The following is a 19,031-nucleotide window of genomic DNA, read 5'->3' as shown; positions in this document are numbered from 1 at the left end:
CCTGTTCTCTCTAAATAGGGAATTGAATATTAAAGTATAATGACTGCAGCAAGTGCAACGGTTGGCGTGACTGTAGGGGGAAGGACATCAACCCTCGAAGCTCGATACTATTCAGGACAAAGCAGTCTGCTTGGTTTGAACATCCACTTCCTCCACCATTGGCATACCGTGGCTGCAGTGTGTACTAGCTACAGGATGGACTGCAGCAACTCGCCAAAGCTTCTTGGACAGTACCTCCCAAACCCGTGACCTCCACCACCTAGAAAGACCAGAGTAGCAAGTGGATGCAAGTCACACCCCATCCTGAGTTGGACATATAGCGACATTCCTTCATTGTCACTGGGTCAAAATCCCGGAACACTACCTAACAGCACATGGACTGCAGTGGTTCAAGAAGGAGGCCCGCCACCACCTTCTCAAGGGCAACTAGCGATGACCAGTAAAATGTGGACCTTGCCACTAATGCTGACATTCTGAAAATGAATAATAAAAACAATATTGGGGTGAAAAGGAGTGTATTCCACATCCTCAAAAAAGAGAGTTAAGAATATTATAGTGAAACAATAAGGGTTCAAAAACAAAGTACAGAATCCTTTGGGAAGATCCTATTCTTTCCTCTCTAGTATAATGGGTCGACATTGAGCCCATTGCTACTAGCTCTATCTCTGCCTGTTCTAATGGAAATAAGGCCACAACACTAAGCTAGCCCTAATTTGGTAGACATAAACACATTCAAGTGAAAAGGTGTTCCAACCCTAGCATGCCCATCCAATAAAATTTCACCCAAAAATATATTATAGGAAACTTTGGTTTATCCGGAGGTTGTATGTCCGGAATACTCGATCTAACGGCAAAAATCAGGAGCCGTTTTCTATAAGTTTTTTAAGTTCTCTTTTTTTTCCCCCCAGTCAGGCACTGCAAGGTCTGTAGCTATAGCAACAGCTTCAGCTAGAGATGCTTGCAGCTGCAGCCGACTCTTTAGAAGCTGTTGCTAAGCAACAGTGTTTGTTGTCAGATATGGAGATGAAAACCTCCGTATGCATCAACATTAACTTTGTATGTCCGGCAGTTTTGATAGATCGGCAACACGCAGGTCCCGGATATCACAAAGTTTCCTGTACCCACTTAAAAGGGTGCCACTTTAAATAGATGGAGTGATACTATATTGACACACAACCAACATTTAGACTGCACCCAAATGATGAATTCCCACTCTTGACCATGCCATCACAGGAAGGCAGGGACAGGAGACCCTTAATATATACACATTAGAATTTCCTGGATCTGCTCCAGTTTCTACTGCCCAAAAGAAAATCACCATTACTTTGGATCTTTAAATTTTCGATTAGGTACTTTACAGCCTTCCGGACTCAATACTGAGTTCAACAAATTCAGATCATAACCACTGCGCCCATTTTTTGGGACAGCAGTTTCTTTACTTGTCCGATTACCTCCCCCTTTTGCCTTGCTCCATCATCCCTTTTGTCATTCACTCTCTCCTGCCTTCCACCCTATTGCAGACCTTCCCTTTTGTGCTTTCTTCCTCCCTTTCCCTGCCTCTGTACTTGCTTAAAACCTGTTACATCTCTAACCATTTCCAGTTCTGATGAAAGGTCATCGACCTGAAACGTTAACTCTGTTTCTCTCTCCACAGATGCTGCCCGCGTATTTCCAGCATTTTCTGTTTTTATTAACCCTAGATTTAATTACTGTCTTGCCAATCTTCTGTTATCAAACACCATTGGGGTGGAAATTGCGGTCGGTGTCTTGCCGCGGGCAAACGCCTCAGTACGCACTTACCTGATTGCTCTGGACCTACGAAGACTCGCGCCCCTGGGCCTGCCTAAAGGCCCATGTATCCCGGGGCGCAGGCGGTTCACAAGCGTCCCTGGGATCACGTGGGCCGGCCCAACCAATCACAAAGGGGGATTCCCATTATGCTTATGGAGATTCCATTTACGTGCGGAATTCCCATAAGCAGAATAGGAATCCCCTAAAAATAAATCATCACATGTTCAAAATTAATTAAAATACAATTTAATTAAACAAAACAAATTAAATTTTTCGAAAAATAAATTAACATTTTTAAAGGGACCTAAAATATCCTAAAATAATTTAAGGTTTTTGAATGTTTAAATCATTTAAAAAATGTATTTTAGTATTTATTCAAACCCTTATGCTGGTAAAAGAAGGCCTTATGCCTGCTTTTGCCAGGTGTAAGAGTTTCGTGGGCAGCAGTTGGGCAAATAGCTAACTCTGCCCCAGCGAATATCCATTTCCTGCGGATTTGTATGATCTATCAAGCAGAATCTTGACAGAGCGCAAGTTCCGGGGTTTTCGTGCATGTGGAATCCCGAAGCTTGCGGGGCACTTGCGACCACATACGCTGGCTGTTGGAATTAATGCTAGAACTTATAAAAACAAGTATAAAGGATCTAAATGGAAATCATGACTTGAGAGCAGTGATGTGTGAGAAAATAATGAGGAGTACTGAGGTGAATGTCACTGTTCGGTGACTGTTTCATTATGTCCCCGGTCCTACCGTGTGGTCCGAACTTACAACCACTCTCCCCCCCCAAAAAAGATGACAGAAACTGCCTGTAAGCATCCTGTCTCTAAACACCAATACCATCTGGACTTGACTCACCCAGCCAACTGTCGCTTCTCAAGGTAATCATACCCTGACATGAATCAGTGCCTTCAGGAGAGAGGCAAGGGGAAAAGATGGAATACATTTCAAATGCTTCAGTTCACAGGATACATTTCAGTATTTCAAGGCACGTACAGGCACACAAGTTATTTCCAATTGCTCTGTGTACAAAAGAAACCAAGTGCCCGAGGATAGGAAAAGACTTCCCAAGTTTGTGGAATGTGCTGTTAAGCAATTTTGAGCGACAGGGAACTATTAATAGCCACAGATTATTCACACTTGGTTTGCACTAAGTACATTTTCATGAGAAAACAGGAAACTGCGGAAACTCCAAGCAAGTTTTAAGCCTACATTACATGTTACACGGTTATTGAGGCTAAAACTGATTACATTGACTCTTTACTGACAACGAGGCTGCACCGCTGTTTCCCAGCACTCATTTTCAAAAGGACAGCAGGAAAATATCAGGTTTAACAGACAATTTCTTGTTTTTTTGAGATCATCAAAACAAAAATGAATGGGGAGGTAAGTGTCATTAATTGATACACCACTGCTCCGTCACTGGAGGTTGAAATTCCTCACATCAGTAATTTTAGCAAAAAAAAAGGCAAAACTACAAAATGGGATGTCACCTACTTGTTGTGAATCCAGTCTTAACTGATGGATAAAATAAACCCACTGGGGTCTCCGCTGAAGGGATGATTGTTGAACCTAACCACAGAATGATTACCCAACTGCTCCCGCACGGTATACACTGACTCAGCCGAACTCGGAGCGTCGGAGAAATGGCTTCTCAGCGCAAACTCCGAGGACATTTCCTTCCCACAATGAAAACTCAAAAGGGATGATTTTTAAAAAACCACAAAAAGTCTTTTCTTGATACCCGACAAACAATTATTTACAATTCTAATAAAACAAACCTTTTTCTTTAATTTTTTTTTCTCCTTCTCATCAATCCTGTCCGAAAGGTATTGGTTCCTTGTTGGGGGGTCGGTCACCTCCTGGCACATCACCCAAGTGGTCATTATTCATATGTAAACCTTGATGGTGAGTGTCAGCAGGCTATTCGAGGACAGAGCCAGAACTTGATCCCCCTTCATCATCCACATGTACAGTTCCAGCAGAAGCCACTGGATAGTGATCAAGACCCTGGCTGATTTTCCCAATGGAATAACACTCTGGCCCAAGACAGCAGAACTGATTTAGAGCCAATGATCTGCAGGTCATAGCTGACGGTGTAAGAGCGAGGAGAACTATGTTCAGTGTGAAGGGGCCATCCATTAATAACCAGAGGACCAAGCAGGTGGGGGAGCCATCGCTGTGACTGAATACAAGTTCAAGTACCTGTAAAAGTGAAGTGATAGCTGGCAGACAGCGTCTGACCTGAAGAGAAGTACCAAGATAAGAAATGAAGTTGACTGAAAAATGACATGTAGGTGGCCGTTGATCCGGAACAAAGTTAGTTACAGGTGTCAGATAAGTTTGCTTGAATATCTCAGTATACTTAACCCAAATCGATCCAGTGATCTGCTGAAATTACAACACCAATGAAGATGGTTAAGATCTAAACAACAATCTAGTTCCTTCCAGCAACACGCCTTATGAGAGTAATCTTTATCATCACCACTTGAAACAATCAATGGGCCAGCGACATGCATTGTAGAGGGTTTCACAGATTCAGCAGCAGCAGAGGATGAGTCCCGTCACTCGGGCGTGGAATGGGCTGAAGGGGAGGCATGACGATGAGCTGGCTGCTGCTGAGCAGAGACCTCGTGGGGCAAGGTTTGAATTGGAGGATAGTTCAGCAGCATGATCAAGTGCATTAGCTACTTTGATCCTTGTAAAGCATGAGGCAAACAGTTGGTACACAATTGGGTAGCGTCTAGCACCCAGGGGCTTTCTGTGCTGTAGACTACCACTGAGCAGCATGCAGTAAAGGGGATCCAATCTTTTGGAGTAGGGAGCTAGATCCATGCGCCATAACCAGTGAGTGGACTGCGTAAAGAGCAAAAAGCTGTTGAGCAAGCCAGAAGGGTTGGGTTTGGTCTCCCAGTGGGGAATTAGCAGGAGGTAGGTGGGCCGAGAGCAACGCCCACCCAGAGGAATCGGTAGGGAACCCATCCCAGTTTCTGGGTCACCCCTCAAGGTGAGATGCCAGCATGAAATGTGCTCCTCATAGGCAGCTCACTGATTAGGACATAGGAAATTGGGTTCTTTGGGGCCTGCACCAGCTTAAAGGGGAGATGCAGTTTATGTAGCCAAAGCACTGTGGAGCTGTAGAAAGATGTCTGGGGCAACAGGAGCTCCAGTGGGGCCTCAAGGTTTTCAGATACAGCTGTGGAGAGGCTGTTGGAGCAGGTTCAGAATAGAAAGGAGATCCTCTTCCCCCCGATATGGTCTGTAGGTACCAAGCAAATTGGTGACCGGGTATGATGAGAGGTGGCACAGCATGTAATTGCAATCAGTATTATCTCCAGGACCTGGCTACGGTACAGAAATAAATTCAATAATCTCACCAGCAGTGCCAAGGTAGGACTCCCCTACACATCGATTGCACTTTCTGCACAGACCCTGTGACTCAACACGATCAATTCTTACCCCCACTTGCCAAAAGTCAGCAGAGAAAACTTAACTGCACCTCTTTATGTTTTCACTCACAGCGTAATACGCTATGACTGCCCTCGCAACTACTTCACCCTCTTGGCATCACTTGCTGCTTCTTCCTGCCACTATTGTAAGTTGGCTCATACATGGCGAGGATTGAAAGCCCTTGCTCAGGGCACGTAGAAACCCACGTCCATTCTTCTTGCAGGACAAGCTAGCACACTTCAGGAGGAAGAGAACCAGCACAAGAGGAGGTCCCACCACATTACAAACATTCACCCCTATGGAAGAGGCCACTATTGATGTCATAGAAAGACACACAGCAATCAGCATCAGAGATGGCAAGGCTGGAGGTCTGGAATGGCAGGTTTAGTTGCCATTTTGCCTTCTCTTTCTACTTAACTCAGTCACACACTTACTACCATTCTGAACATGACAATTTGATGTTGCATTAGGCTGCCACTGATCAGATAATGCTTACCTTCACAACTACATCCTAACCTTTGTCCATCTCCCCTTTTTCTAGTCATTCATAAATCTCTGTAGCAAATGCCGGACGGATTGGTGATGAAAACCCTGACGACAATACACTCACTCGCTCTTACCTTGCCAATTGGCCCTCTGTGTGACTTAGATAGTGAGTTTGAAGAACTGCACTGGGCGATTCATTGAGCATAAGTGAGCAGGAATAGACGGAATTGCCAAGGAAGGCCAAAGGAAGAGCTAACCGGATAGTAGTTCACATCCCAACGCTGCTGAAGAGGCCAGAAATGCAAACTTCAGGGGCCTGGCATTTAAAAAAAAAGTTAATGATTTCTATACACCAGCAATTGCTGAATTCATTAGACTGCCTGTTAAGGAGTTTCCATAACTTGTTGGATAGTCTGGTGGAATCTACTATGCAGTTGTTAGAGGTGTTTTGACACCCTGCAGGCAAAATGGAGCATGCCTTGATGGTCATTGCAGTCAACGTTCCCCTCGCCCCGCAGGAGTCTGCGACATCAGTAATCTATTACAAAGTATTTACAGCACAGAAACAGGCCATTTGGCCCAACAGGCCCAAGCTGGTGTTTCTGCTCCACACGAGCCTCCTCCCACCTCTCTTCATCTAATCCCATCAAAATATCCTATTCCTTTCTCCCTCATGTGCTTACCTAGCTTGCCCTTGAATGCATCTATACTATTCACCTCAACTACTCCTCGTGGTAGCCAGTTCCACATTCTAACCACTCTCTGGGTAAAGAAGTTTCTCATGAATTCCCTATTGGATTTATTAGTGACTATCTTATATTAATGGCCCCCAGTTCTGGTCTCGCCTGCAAGTGGAAACATCTTCCCTACATCTACTCTATCAAACTCTTTCATAATCTTGAAGACCTCTATCAGGTCTACCAGTCTTCTCTTTTCTAGCGGAAAGAGCCCCAGCCTGTTCAATCTTTCCTGATGGGTATAATCTCTCAGTTCTGGTATCATTCCAGTAAATCATTTTGTACCTTCTCCAGTGCCTCTATATCCTTTTTATAACATGAACTGTTCACAGTACTCCAAGTGTGGTCTAACCAAGGTTCAATAAAAGTTTAACATAACTTCTCTCAGGGATACTGGAACTATGCAGGTTTCTGGGCTCAACCATCAACTCTGCCTTGGACAGGCTGGGACTACGAATGGATAGGAGCTTCACCTGCTCGATGACTGATCTCCTAGAGTCTGCTCTTCCACAGGAATGCCAAGCAGCAGCTTGGTAGCAGAGACTGTCATGCAAGCGGAATGGAACATGATGCCGTCTCATATGATGACAACACTTCTGTCACCAATTGTGGCTGGACCATATCAAATGATTTCGGGCCTCCTCTGCCTAAATTGCCCACTACTTTGGGATCGGCCTGGAGAGCAAAAATAACACCAGCTTCTTTTCTCCACTACCAGGTACGGTAGTGTTGTTGAACCCATGTCTCCCTTTAGCTTCTCACCCCCTCTCCAAGCTAACCTCATCCATGAGACCTGCCTCCTGCTCTCTTGAACCCATTCCCACGAAACTGATCAACCAGTTTCCTTTCTGGGCCCATGCAAGCTGACATTATAAATGGCTCCTTCTTCTTGGGTAGAGACCCCCTTTCTTTCAAAACTGTCACCATCACCCTCCTCCTCCCCACCCTCAACCCCTCCTTGCAACCTCCCTTTCCACCCCAAAGTCCTTGAACATGTTGTCATCTCCTAAGTTCATACCCATCTCTCCAGCAATTTCACACTTGAATCTCTCCAATCAGGTTCCTGCCCTTGCCACAGCACTGAAGCGGCACAAGGTCACAAATTACATCCTCTTGTGACTGTAGTGCATGATCCTCATTCTCTTCTACCTCTGGCACGGTCGACGACACCGTCGACCTCTAATGCCTCTCCTCCATTCTCCAACTCAGTGGGACTGGCCTCATTCGGTTCCACTCTTACCTCGCCAATTGTAGCTGGAGCAAAACCAGGAATAGCTTCTTTTCCTGCCCCTGCACTGTTACCTAGGGAGTCCTCCAAGGATCTACCCTTGGCCCTCTCATTCACTTCATCTATATGACGTTCCCTTGGCAACATCATCTGAAAACAAAGGGTCAGCTTCCATATGTAAGCTGACAACACCCAGCTCTACTTCTCCACTACCTCAGTTGTCGGTCTGCTTGTCCGACATCCAGTATTGGGTGAACCACAATTTCCTCCAGCTAAACATTGGCAAGACTGAAGCCATTCTCTTCGGCACCTGCCACAAACCCTGTCCTCTTGTTACCAATCCCAATCCCCACCCCCACACCCACCGCAGAACCAGCTTGTTCACAATCTCAGCATCATTTTTGAACCTGAGCCGAACTTCCAACCCCTTATCCTCGCCATCATAAAGACCGACCACTTCTGCCTCCATAATATTGCTCACCTCCAACCCGACCTTAGCCCATCTCCTGCTGTAACCATGTCATTCTCACCTCCAGACTCAACTATTCCAGTGCACTCCTTGCTGGCTTCCCATTCTCCACCTTCAGCTCATCCACAACTCTTGACGCCCATATCCTAGGCCAGCTCATTCAGCAACCCTGTCCTTGCTGACCTACATTGGCCTCTGGACACCAACACCTCCAATTTAAAATCTTCAACCTCGTCTTTAAATCCCTTCATGTAACCTCCTCCAGCCCTACAAGACCCTTCCCAAACTCTTCATTCTTACAGCTCTGGTCTCTTGTGGATCCCCGACCCCCCACCCCGCCATTGGCAGCTGCAGCTTCAGCCGCCTAAGCCTCAATTCCCTCTCGAAAACCCTCCGCCTCTCTCCCCTCCTTTAAAATCCTCCTTAAAACTCACCTCTTTGACCAAGCATTTAGTCATCCCACGTGATAGATTTTTTTCTTGGCTCAGTTCCATTTTCACATTCCACCATCTGAATGGCAGCTTTAATGTAGATGCAGGTTGTTGTTGTTGCTCAGAATAGTCACTGCAGGGACAGCATCACAGACTCACATAAGTGTCCCCTTAATGCTGGAATGCCACAAAACGCAATGCTCAGCAACTCACTTTGATTTCAGGAACACTTAATTTAACCGGTAAGTTTACATAAACTGGAGCAGAGTGGTTGCAAATCCAAAATTTGGTGCCTCGTCACCTGGGGGGTTGCTAACTGCAGCCTTTCCACTTGAGATCTTCACATTCCTCTACTGTAGCAAACTTATAATTAATATTCTATACATATATATAAAATCAAATGTGGCTGATAACCTGTACTATCAAATCAACCAGTGTGACAGCTTATTCAGGCTCAAGTGGCAGGTTGGGAGTGCCCCCTGCTGGCTATCTAAGGGTATTACAGTCTGGATGAAATTCCACACTGCATCATAAACAGTTAAAAATATCTGTAAATACCACACTGGAACACATATTTGCATAAACCTGCCAGAATCTAAAGAGAACACATTCCTAAAAAAAAGACCGATTGCGTTCAAGTGCAGGTTAATAAACTGAAAAATACTTGGGAAATAGAAGCTCTATTCGCGCAGTAACCGATAGGCTGTAACAAACCTATGATCAGACCTGGGAACATTTGGATCCTTCACTTTAAGGCTGATTTGCACTAACGTTAAAAGCAGTAGTTCACCTTAGTGAGGAAGGTGACACAATAAAGTCACATTCTCAGACACGGCGGCCGGAATTTTCTGAGGTCCACGCAGGCGTGATCGGAGGCGGTTTGTGTGGGAAATTTAAAATTTGTTGGAGCGGGTCGGGATCCTGCTGTCATCCCGCCTCCACTCGCCTTTCCCTCAGGTGCGTTTGCCGGCGCAACAGCGATCCGAATTGCAGAGGCGGGCGAGCTAATTTAAACCATTAACAGGTACTTGTCAGACCCTTAAGCGCCTTTTTAACCCGACCTTTCAAATTTCCCTGGCTGACCACGGCAATCACGCAGCTCGGGAACCACGTCTGTCAGCCTGAGGCGGGAGTTGAGTGTCCATTGATCCAGCTGATTAGTTGACAGCATGAAATGTACAATAAAAGCTCCCACCTCACAGATGATCACTTTCCTCAGACAGAAGCTGTTGCTGACTGCGTTCCCAGCACAGATTTAACTTTCTACAGGCTGTAAGATGCCATCCAGTCTCAGCTCATTGGTAGAACCTATCACACCACTGACAGATTGCTTCTCTCATCTTTACTTGACCTGCCATCTATTCCATCAGTATGGGTGCTGTTTATACTGTCTCACCTTGGTCCTCAGAATCAGACCACGATGAGCCCCAACACCAGCAGCACCAAAAACACCACCACCAACCTGGTGGTGGTCACAGGGCAGAGGGCATCAGCGGAGGGGCGCAGCACGCCGGAGGTGATACCCCCAACACAGGGTATACCAGCAGAGGACGAACTTCCTCACCGTGACTGAGCAGCAGTGCCAAAGGAGGCTCAGGCTATTGCGCCAGGTCGTCGCAGCCATTTGCAGATTGCTGGAGCAAGACCTGCAGCCCAGAGGAACGGGTGGACACGCCTTACCAGTGGCTGTCAAAGTCAACAGTACCCTCAATTTCTTCACCTCAGGCTCCTTCCAGGAATCTGCAGCAGACATTTGCGGCATCTCACAGTCGGCTGCCCACAGATGCATCACACAGGTCACTGATGCCGTTTGACAAGTCAGCCAATTATATCAACTTTGCCACTGATGAAGCCAGTGTTACTGAGCGGACGTTCGGCTTTGCCACACTGGCTGGCTTCCCACAGGTGCAGGGTGTTAGTGACTACACATGTGGCCATCAGGGCACCCCATCATCACCCAGGAGCGTTTGGCAACCGCAAGAGTTTCCACTCCCTCAATGTGCAACTGGTCTGCAACCACAGGAAGCTCATCATACATGTGTGCGCAAAATTCAATTCAATTCAAATCGCTTTATTGGCATGACAAGTTACATCTTATGTTGCCAAAGCATCGGAAAACATTCATGTTTGTTCACAAAAATACAGATCTATCCATACAGTGTATACCTGGCAGCTGCCATGACTCTTTTGTCCTGCGCCAGTCCGCCCTCCCTCAGCTTTTCGCTCCTCCAAACAGACTTTCTGGCTGGCTTGTTGGAGACAAGGGCTATCCACTGAAGACATGGCTCATGACACCCTTGAGGAGGCCAAGTACTGAGGCCGAGGAGAGATACAGGAAACTCTCGATTTACCGGCACCCAAACAACCGGAAATCTCGGTTAACCGGCAAAATTCAGGAGTAGGTTCAGTTATTTTTTTCTTCATATTAGTGGCCGTTTCTTGATTCTTGGCTGTGTAATCGGGTGTGTCTGCACTTGTTGCTAAGCAACAGGGACGCTTGGTCTGTGGCCGGGATTCTTGCAGCTGTTGCTAAGCAACAGAGAAGCTTGGATTTGTTGCTGTGTACGGAGTTCTTGTACCTTTTAACTATAACTCGCTGTAATCCGGACTTTTTGATAAACTGGCACCACGTCGGTGCCGGATAAAAAAGAGTTTCCTGTATAATGAAAGCCACATTTCCACCAGATGTGTCATAGAGCAGATAATAGGCATGCTGAAAATGCACATCAGATGCCTTAACAGATCTGGATGTGCCCTTCAGTATGTACCAGCCAGGGTCTCCAGAATCATCGTGGTCTGGTGCACCCTGCACAACAAATCGCAGCAGTGAGGATTAGCGCTGCATGAGGAGCAAGGCACTGAGCGCACAGCCTCTTCAGAGGAGAAGGAACAGGTGGAGCATCAGCTGGAAGATGAGGAGCAGCAGGAGCAGGAGTAGGAGGAACCTGCGGGCCCAATCCCACCAGCACCCAAGCACATTGCTGCCTGGGAGCCCAGAGATGGGCTCATCATGGCCAGATTTACTTAACTTTATGCAGTATACCCAAATGGCTGCCACATGCTGCGCCAGGTTGGCACCACCCCACAGCAACACCATAAAACATCTCTACAATGACCACCATTGCTGGAGGTACCATTATGTCTCACCATTCACTGCAACTCACTAAGTCACTTCCAAAAGTGCACACAAATTTGTCCATGACCGGAAAGTGGTGAAAATAAAGATTTTTATGTTTGAGATCACATTAACGGAAACTTTACATAAACATTGAATAAAACACCCAAGTGGCTACCCTTGTGAATTTACTTGTGTGTCATCTTTCTCTTACGCGTGCTTCTATGAGGTGCTACCCCTGTGGCTTCAGCAGAGGTAGAGGCAGCCTGCTCACTTCCCTGCGGTGACTGCTTCGACACTCTTGGCGGACGTTCTCTGGGTTTTGGAGCCTGTGATGGCCCCGCCAAAGTCTGCTCCTCCTGCGACTGTGCAGGGGCAGACTTGGCCATCGCTGTCCGAGGAGGCAGCTGGGGCTCTGACTGTGGGGGTGGCAACGGGGAGAAGTGTAAGCGCTTTGAGAGGACCCCATACATCCATGTCCCTTCTCAACGTCATCCCTCTCATGGGCCACCCGCACTTCCCTGCTAGCAAGGAGATAGAGAGCACCTTGCTGCACAGCATGAGGACCCACGTCTACATTGACATCCCTCCTAGACAGGAGGTCTATGAGCTTCTGCCATCTATTCTCCATAGATAGCATGTGCTCCTGTGAGTGGGCGCATTAGCTGCTCCATGCAGGTGGCCATCCTATCCAGGGAGGAACCTACAGCCGCCATCGCCTGCGACATGGTGCTGCTTATGTTGGAGATGGACTCCTCCATTCTCTGAACACTCGCAGTCACTGTGCTCGCAAAACCTGTCAGAGCCTCCTGCACTTCTTCCTGCCCCTCCACGATCACCCTCTTTCTGGACAGCCCCCGAGGCTCAGCGTCTGCATGCAGCTGAGCAGAGCGAGGAGCGTCCTGCACCCTCCGGTGAGGAGTCTCCACTGCTGTTCTTGTCTCCACCATCTGCTCTTGCTCAGTTGTGAGTTGTGAGACACCAGGTGACAACACTACTCTATCTTGCGTGGGACCCACTGAGGTGTGCGTAACTGTGCTGGTGCTGGGTGCGCTCACATCTGGTGACGGTGCGCCCTCAGAGGCTGGAGGTTCCTCTGAGGAGTCGTCTTCCTCTTCCTCCTGGACAGTGGGGGCGGGGGAGGGTGCACGGGGGGCTCTTGATGGACCTGTGGGAGATGTGGGAGAGTAAAGTGATGAGTTAGATATGTCATATGAAGAATGGGTACAGATACATTATGCGCATAATAACCATTCAATGGCTGCTGACAACAGTCCCCATATGAGTGACTGATGTATGCCATGTAGTTGTATGATACGTAATTCTGTCACCAGGTTGCTAAGATGTCCCCCTCTCTCCCTCCTCCAGCTGCTCAGCAACTCCAGATACTTCTAAGGCAGCCTCCTCTGCTGTTGTAAGAGTGGCAACTGTGGGCTCCCTTTTCCTGCAAGGAGGGAAAGAAGCGAAGGTTGAGTGAGAGTGATGGAATGAGTGTAAGGAATGGATGGGTTAGATCTTTAGAGGGAGACTATGATGGAGTGGGGTGGCAATACCAAGTGGCCTCCTTGTGTGTTGTTAGTTGGTATGATTGCATTAGGATGAGGCTGAGTGTGAGGGGTGGCTAGTCAGGTGGGGATGTGATAATGTAGATAGAGAGAGAGGGATGGGTGGACGTGCAAGGTATGTTGGTGTGAGTAAGGATATGCAGGGGTAAGGTTGGGAAGGCAGAGTGATGGGGGTGTGAGGAGAGGCACAGCAGGATGAGGTTAATTGTGGCTTTGTACTCACCTTTCCTGATCTAATGAGATGATTGAAATGTTTCTGGCACTGCACCCAGGTCCTCCTCATCACATCCCTGCTGTTCATCACTTCTGCAATTTGGAGCCAGGCTCTTTTTGTCTCCTGGGGAGTCTCTTCCGCCCATTCGAAGGGAAGAGGACCTCCCTGCGTGCTTTGACTCCCTCCACAAGTATATGGAGGGAGTCATCGGAGAACCTGGGTGCAGCCCTCTGTGGAAAGGTTTGCAGCAGTCGATTTGTCCAGTGTGCTGCCTGCACACTCCTAGATGAACCTTTAAATGCAATGTGGCCATGGCTCCTTTAAATATCCCGTCTGAAAACGCGTCATGGATGACGTCATCAGACCCGCACCATTTAATTGGGCCGAGTAACGCGCAGGGCGGGCTTAATAGGCCCCATTAGCGCAAAGTCGATTTTTGCAGCCGGATGGAAGCAACAACAGGGTCACGACTCATCACGGCGACTGCCCGCACTTCACCTGCCAGGCAAAGGAAATTCCAAAATAACAACAGAAAATGCTGGAAAAACTCAGCAGGTCAGGCAACATCCGTGGAGAGAAATTTGAGTTGACGTTTCGGGTCGAACCCTTCTTCAAAACTGGAAAGAAAAGAAAATAGATCGAAGGCAGGGCTGCGATCGAACAAAAGAAGTAAAAGAGACAAAAGTAGTAAAAGAGACAATAAAAGGTATTCGAAGCCAGACGAGATGGTAATAGGCTGAGAGTAGGTGTGAAGTGTACTGGCAGGGCAAGAGATAGCTGCCAGGTGGGAGAGAGAAACAAAAGGAAAGGGGGGGGGCGCGGGGAAACGAGTAGAAAAATTACGAGTAAAAAAGTAATAGGGGCCGGGGTTGTGATCGGAAATTGTTGAACTCGATATTGAGTCCGGAAGGTTGCAGAGTGCCTAATCGGAAGATGAGGTGCTGTTCCTCGAGTTTACGTTGAGCCGAGGACGGTGCGGTCTGAGTGGGAATGGAGCGGTGAATTAAAGTGACAGGCGACCGGAAGCTCGGGGTCACCCTTACGGACTGAACGGAGGTGTTCCGCAAAGTGGTCACCCAATCTGTGTTTGGTCTCCCCAATGTAGAGGAGACCGCATCGTGAGCAGCGAATACAGTATACTAGATTGCGAGAAGTACAAGTAAATCGCTGTTTCACCTGGAAGGAGTGTTTGGGGTCCTGGACAGTGGGAAGGGGGGAGGTATAGGGGCAGGTGTTACATCTCCTCCGCTTGCACGGGAAGGTGCCAGGCGAAGGGGAAGGGCTGTTTGGGGTGATAGAGGAGTGGACTAGGGTGTCTCGGAGGGAGCGGTCCCTACAGAATGCTGAAAGGGGAGGGGAGGGGAAGATGCGTTTGGTGGTGGAATCACTTTGGAGGTAGCGGAAATGCCGAAGGATGATCCGTTGAATGTGGAGGCTGGTGGGGTGAAAGGTGAGGACAAGGGGAACCCTATCGTGGTTCTGGGAGGGAGGGGCAGGGGTGAGGGCAGAAGTGCGGGAGATAGAACTGACACGGTCGAGGGCAGTGTCAACCACGGTAGAGGGGAAACCTCGGTTGCGGAAAAAGGAAGACATGTCTGAAGCACTGGTGTGGAAGGTGGCATCGTTGGAGCAGATACGGCGGAGACAGAGAAACTGGGAGAATGGAATAGAATCCTTACAGGAGGCGGGGTGGGAGGAAGTGTAGTCCAGGTAGCTGTGGGAGAGTCAGTGGGCTTGTAGTGAATATTGGTCGATAACCTATCCCCAGAGATGGAGATGGAGAAGTCGAGGAAGGGAAGGGAAGAGTCAGAGATGGACCATGTGAAGGTGAGGGAAGGGTGGAAATTGGAGGCAAAGTGAATGAAATTGTCTAGTTCGGGGCGAGAGCAGAAAATGGCACCGATACAGTCATCAATGTATCGGAAAAAGAGGTGAGGGAGGGGACCTGAGTCGGACTGGAACAAAGAGTGTTCCACATAGTCACGAAAAGGCAGGCATAGCTAGGACCCATGCGGGTACCCATGGCAACACCTTTGATTTGGAGGAAATGAGTGGAGTTAAAGGAGAAGTTGTTCAATGTGAGAACAAGTTCAGCCAGGTGGAGGAGGGTGGTGGTGGATGGGGACTGGTCGGGCCTCTGTTCAAGGAAGAAGCGGAGCGCCCTCGGGCCATCCTGGTGGGGGATGGAGGTGTAGAGGGATTGTACGTCCATGGTGAAAAGGAAGCGGTTGGGGCCAGGAAACTGGAAACTGTTAAAGTGGCGGAGGGCGTCCGAAGAGTCGTGGATGTAGGTGGGAAGAGACTGGACAAGGGGAGAAAAGAGAGAGTCAAGATAGGAAGAGATAAGTTCCGTGGGGCAAGAACAGGCTGAAACGATGGGTCTACCAGGGCAGTCCTGTTTGTGGATCTTGGGAAGGAGGTAGAAGCGGGCTGTGCGGGGTTGGGGAACTATGAGGTTGGTGGCAGCGGGGGGGAAGATCTCCAGAGGAGATGAGGTCAGTGACAGTCTTGGAAACGGTGGTTTGATGTTCGGTAGTGGGGTCATGGTCCAGGTGGAGGTAGGAGGAGGTGTCGGATATTTCAAAGCTACGCATTCTCATGATTTCATTTATTGATCATTAATTATGGAGCAAAGCACGCATTCTCCTGTTCTTCATCAGAAGAGGAATTTTACTCCACAGTCTGACTACATATGTCACAAAAAAATAATTTGTTGCGTGCTGATTTATTTTTTAAACATGCCCTAGGGTAAATAATGAAAAGTCTGAATTTCAGGCCGAGACTCTGCCAGTCTGGCTGCGCACTTGTGCAGAAAGGCTTTGTGGAGACGGATATTTCCTGAGAGGAAATTATATTGTAATAAAGTTCACACAGCTGCCTTTCCTTCAATCTGCTGCAAAAAACGCTGTCTTTAACAAAACAAAAAACAGGTGAAGCTTTTCCCCTCACTCCCCCTCCCTGTTTCTCTTCTCTCTTTCAGACACTTAGTCATGCTGGGATACCGTATCATTGGCCCCAGTCATCTTTCAGTACCTCACTCAAATGGACATTTTTTAGGCATGAGTCTTGACATTGCGATGCACTGCGCTGCCAATGAAGATTTGGTTGGGGTGAGCACAGATCATGAAATTGGGCACATGTGCCTGTGCCTCCCATTCATGGTGCGCTTCATTTTGCAGCAAAGAACAATAGCAGGCACAAGGTGAATGCTCTGGTGGCCAGTGTCAATCTCATTATAATATGTCCATTTTATTTATTAAACCCCATGCTAAATTTCACAGTCTGCGGGCGAGGTGTACCCCGGCATTCACCTTAATCGTATAAAATGGCCACAATACTAACCCACAGGCCGGTCTGCTGACGTTGGACGGAGGTTCAGATAGACTGAACAGATGGTTGCTGGAAGACCAAGCTCTGATGACCTTACTGAGGAATCCCAAAGAGCAGTGTAACATGATTACAATGAAGGTACATGTTTTAACCACAATTAATGTCAAGTACACCAATAGCAAAGATTCTGGTAGACCACTCAGGCTGCGTAGCTCAGCAAAAGTATCCAAAATAATCACGGTATGAAGCACAACTTTGCGATACAAAGAGGAATAAGCATCCACCAGGATAAGGAGGAGGCCCTTGTTCAAACAGTAACAGATGAGGAGCAACCTTGGAAGCCAAAAGGCAGCCATTCAGAGCACTGTCCTGTGCGGATTCTTTGTTCGAGCGATGCTAAATTAATTCCACTGTCCTGTGCTCTCCCTGTAGCCTTTTCTCCTTCAACCATTTATCCAATTTTGCCCTAAAAGCAATGGTCACTGCCTCAACCATTCCTTGCTCCAACAACCAACTGTGCAAAGACATTTCTCCTAACTGCTCTCCTCACCCTCTTAGTAATAATTTTAAATTGATGACCCCCTTGTTACCAATTCCCCAATAGTCTTTCCCTAGGAAATCTATCAAATGCTTCATAAATTTAAAAAAAATCTATTAAATCTCCTCCTAGGAAATAGTCCCAGTAGCCGAAATCGTTCCTCATAACTGCAGTTTCCCATCATCCCAGTGAACCTACACAGTATGCTCTCTATACTTTTACTGTCCTTTCTATAATGGGGGGCCCAAAACTGCACGCAGTAATATCACTACAGCCTAAGCATTTCTTGGTCATAAATTAAAGGGTAAGACGATACATGATCAGTGGTGTACATTTAAGGAGTTATTTTACAACTTCCAAAAAATATATATTCCACTGAGAAGAAAAGGGTGTAAAAGAAAAGACAGCCATCCGTGGCTAAGTAAAGAAATTAAGGATAGTATTCGACTAAAAACAAGGGCATATAAGGTAGCCAAATCTAGTGGGAGGATAGAGGATTGGGAAAACTTTAAAAGACAGCAAAAAATAACAAAAAGATTGATTAAGAAAGGGAAGATAGATTATGAAAGTAAATTAGCAAAATATATAAAAACAGATAGTAAGAGTTTTTATAGTTATATAAAAAGAAAAAGGGTGGCTAAAGTAAATGTTGGTCCCTTAGAGGATGAGACCGGGAAATTAATGGTGGGAAATATGGAGATGGCAAAAACACTGAATGAATATTTTGTCTCAGTCTTTACAGTAGAGGACACTAAGAATATCCCAACACTGGACAAACAGGGGGCTATGGGGGGGAGGAGCTAAACACGATCAAAATCACTAAGGAAGTGGTACTCGGTAAAATAATGGGACTCAAGGCGGATAAATCACCTGGACCTGATGGCTTACATCCTAGGGTCTTGAGGGAAGTGGCAGTAGGGATTGGATGCATTGGTAATAATTTTCCAAAACTCCCTGGACTCAGCAAAGGTCCCGGCAGACTGGAAAACTGCTAATGTAACACCCTTATTTAAAAAGGGCAGTAGACAGAAGGCTGGAAACTATAGACCGGTTAGCCTAACATCTGTGGTAGGTAAAATTTTGGAGTCCATTATTAAGGAGACAGTAACAGGACATTTGGATAATCATAATTTAATAGGACAAAGTCAGCATGGTTTTATGAAGGGGAAGTCATGTTTGACAAATTTGCTGGAGTTCTTTGAGGAAGTAACATACAGGGTGGATAAAGGGGAACCAGTGGACGTAGTGTATTTAGACTTCCAAAAGGCATTTGACAAGGTGCCACACAAAAGATTATTGCTTAAGATAAAAAATCACGGGATTGGGGGTAATATTCTGGCACGGATAGAGGATTGGCTATCTAACAGAAGGCAGAGAGTTGGGATAAATGATGAATTCTCAGACTGGCAATCAGTAACTAGTGGTGTTCCGCAGGGGTCAGTGCTGGGTCCCCAACTCTTTACAATCTATATTAACGATTTGGAGGAGGGGACCGAGTGTAACATATCAAAGTTTGCAGATGATTCTAAGATGGGAGGGAAAGTAGTGAGTGAGGAGGACATAAAAAATCTGCAAGGGGACATAGACAAGCTAAGTAAGTGGGCAGAGATTTGGCAGATGGAATACAATACTGGAAAGTGTGAGGTTATGCACTTTGGCAGGAAAAATCGTAGAGCAAG

This window comes from Somniosus microcephalus, chromosome 15, assembly GCF_052327205.1.
Source record: "Somniosus microcephalus isolate GS21.2 chromosome 15, FLI_Smic_1.0, whole genome shotgun sequence".
Lineage (NCBI taxonomy): Eukaryota > Metazoa > Chordata > Chondrichthyes > Squaliformes > Somniosidae > Somniosus > Somniosus microcephalus.
Note: the sequence above shows the minus strand (reverse complement) of the source record.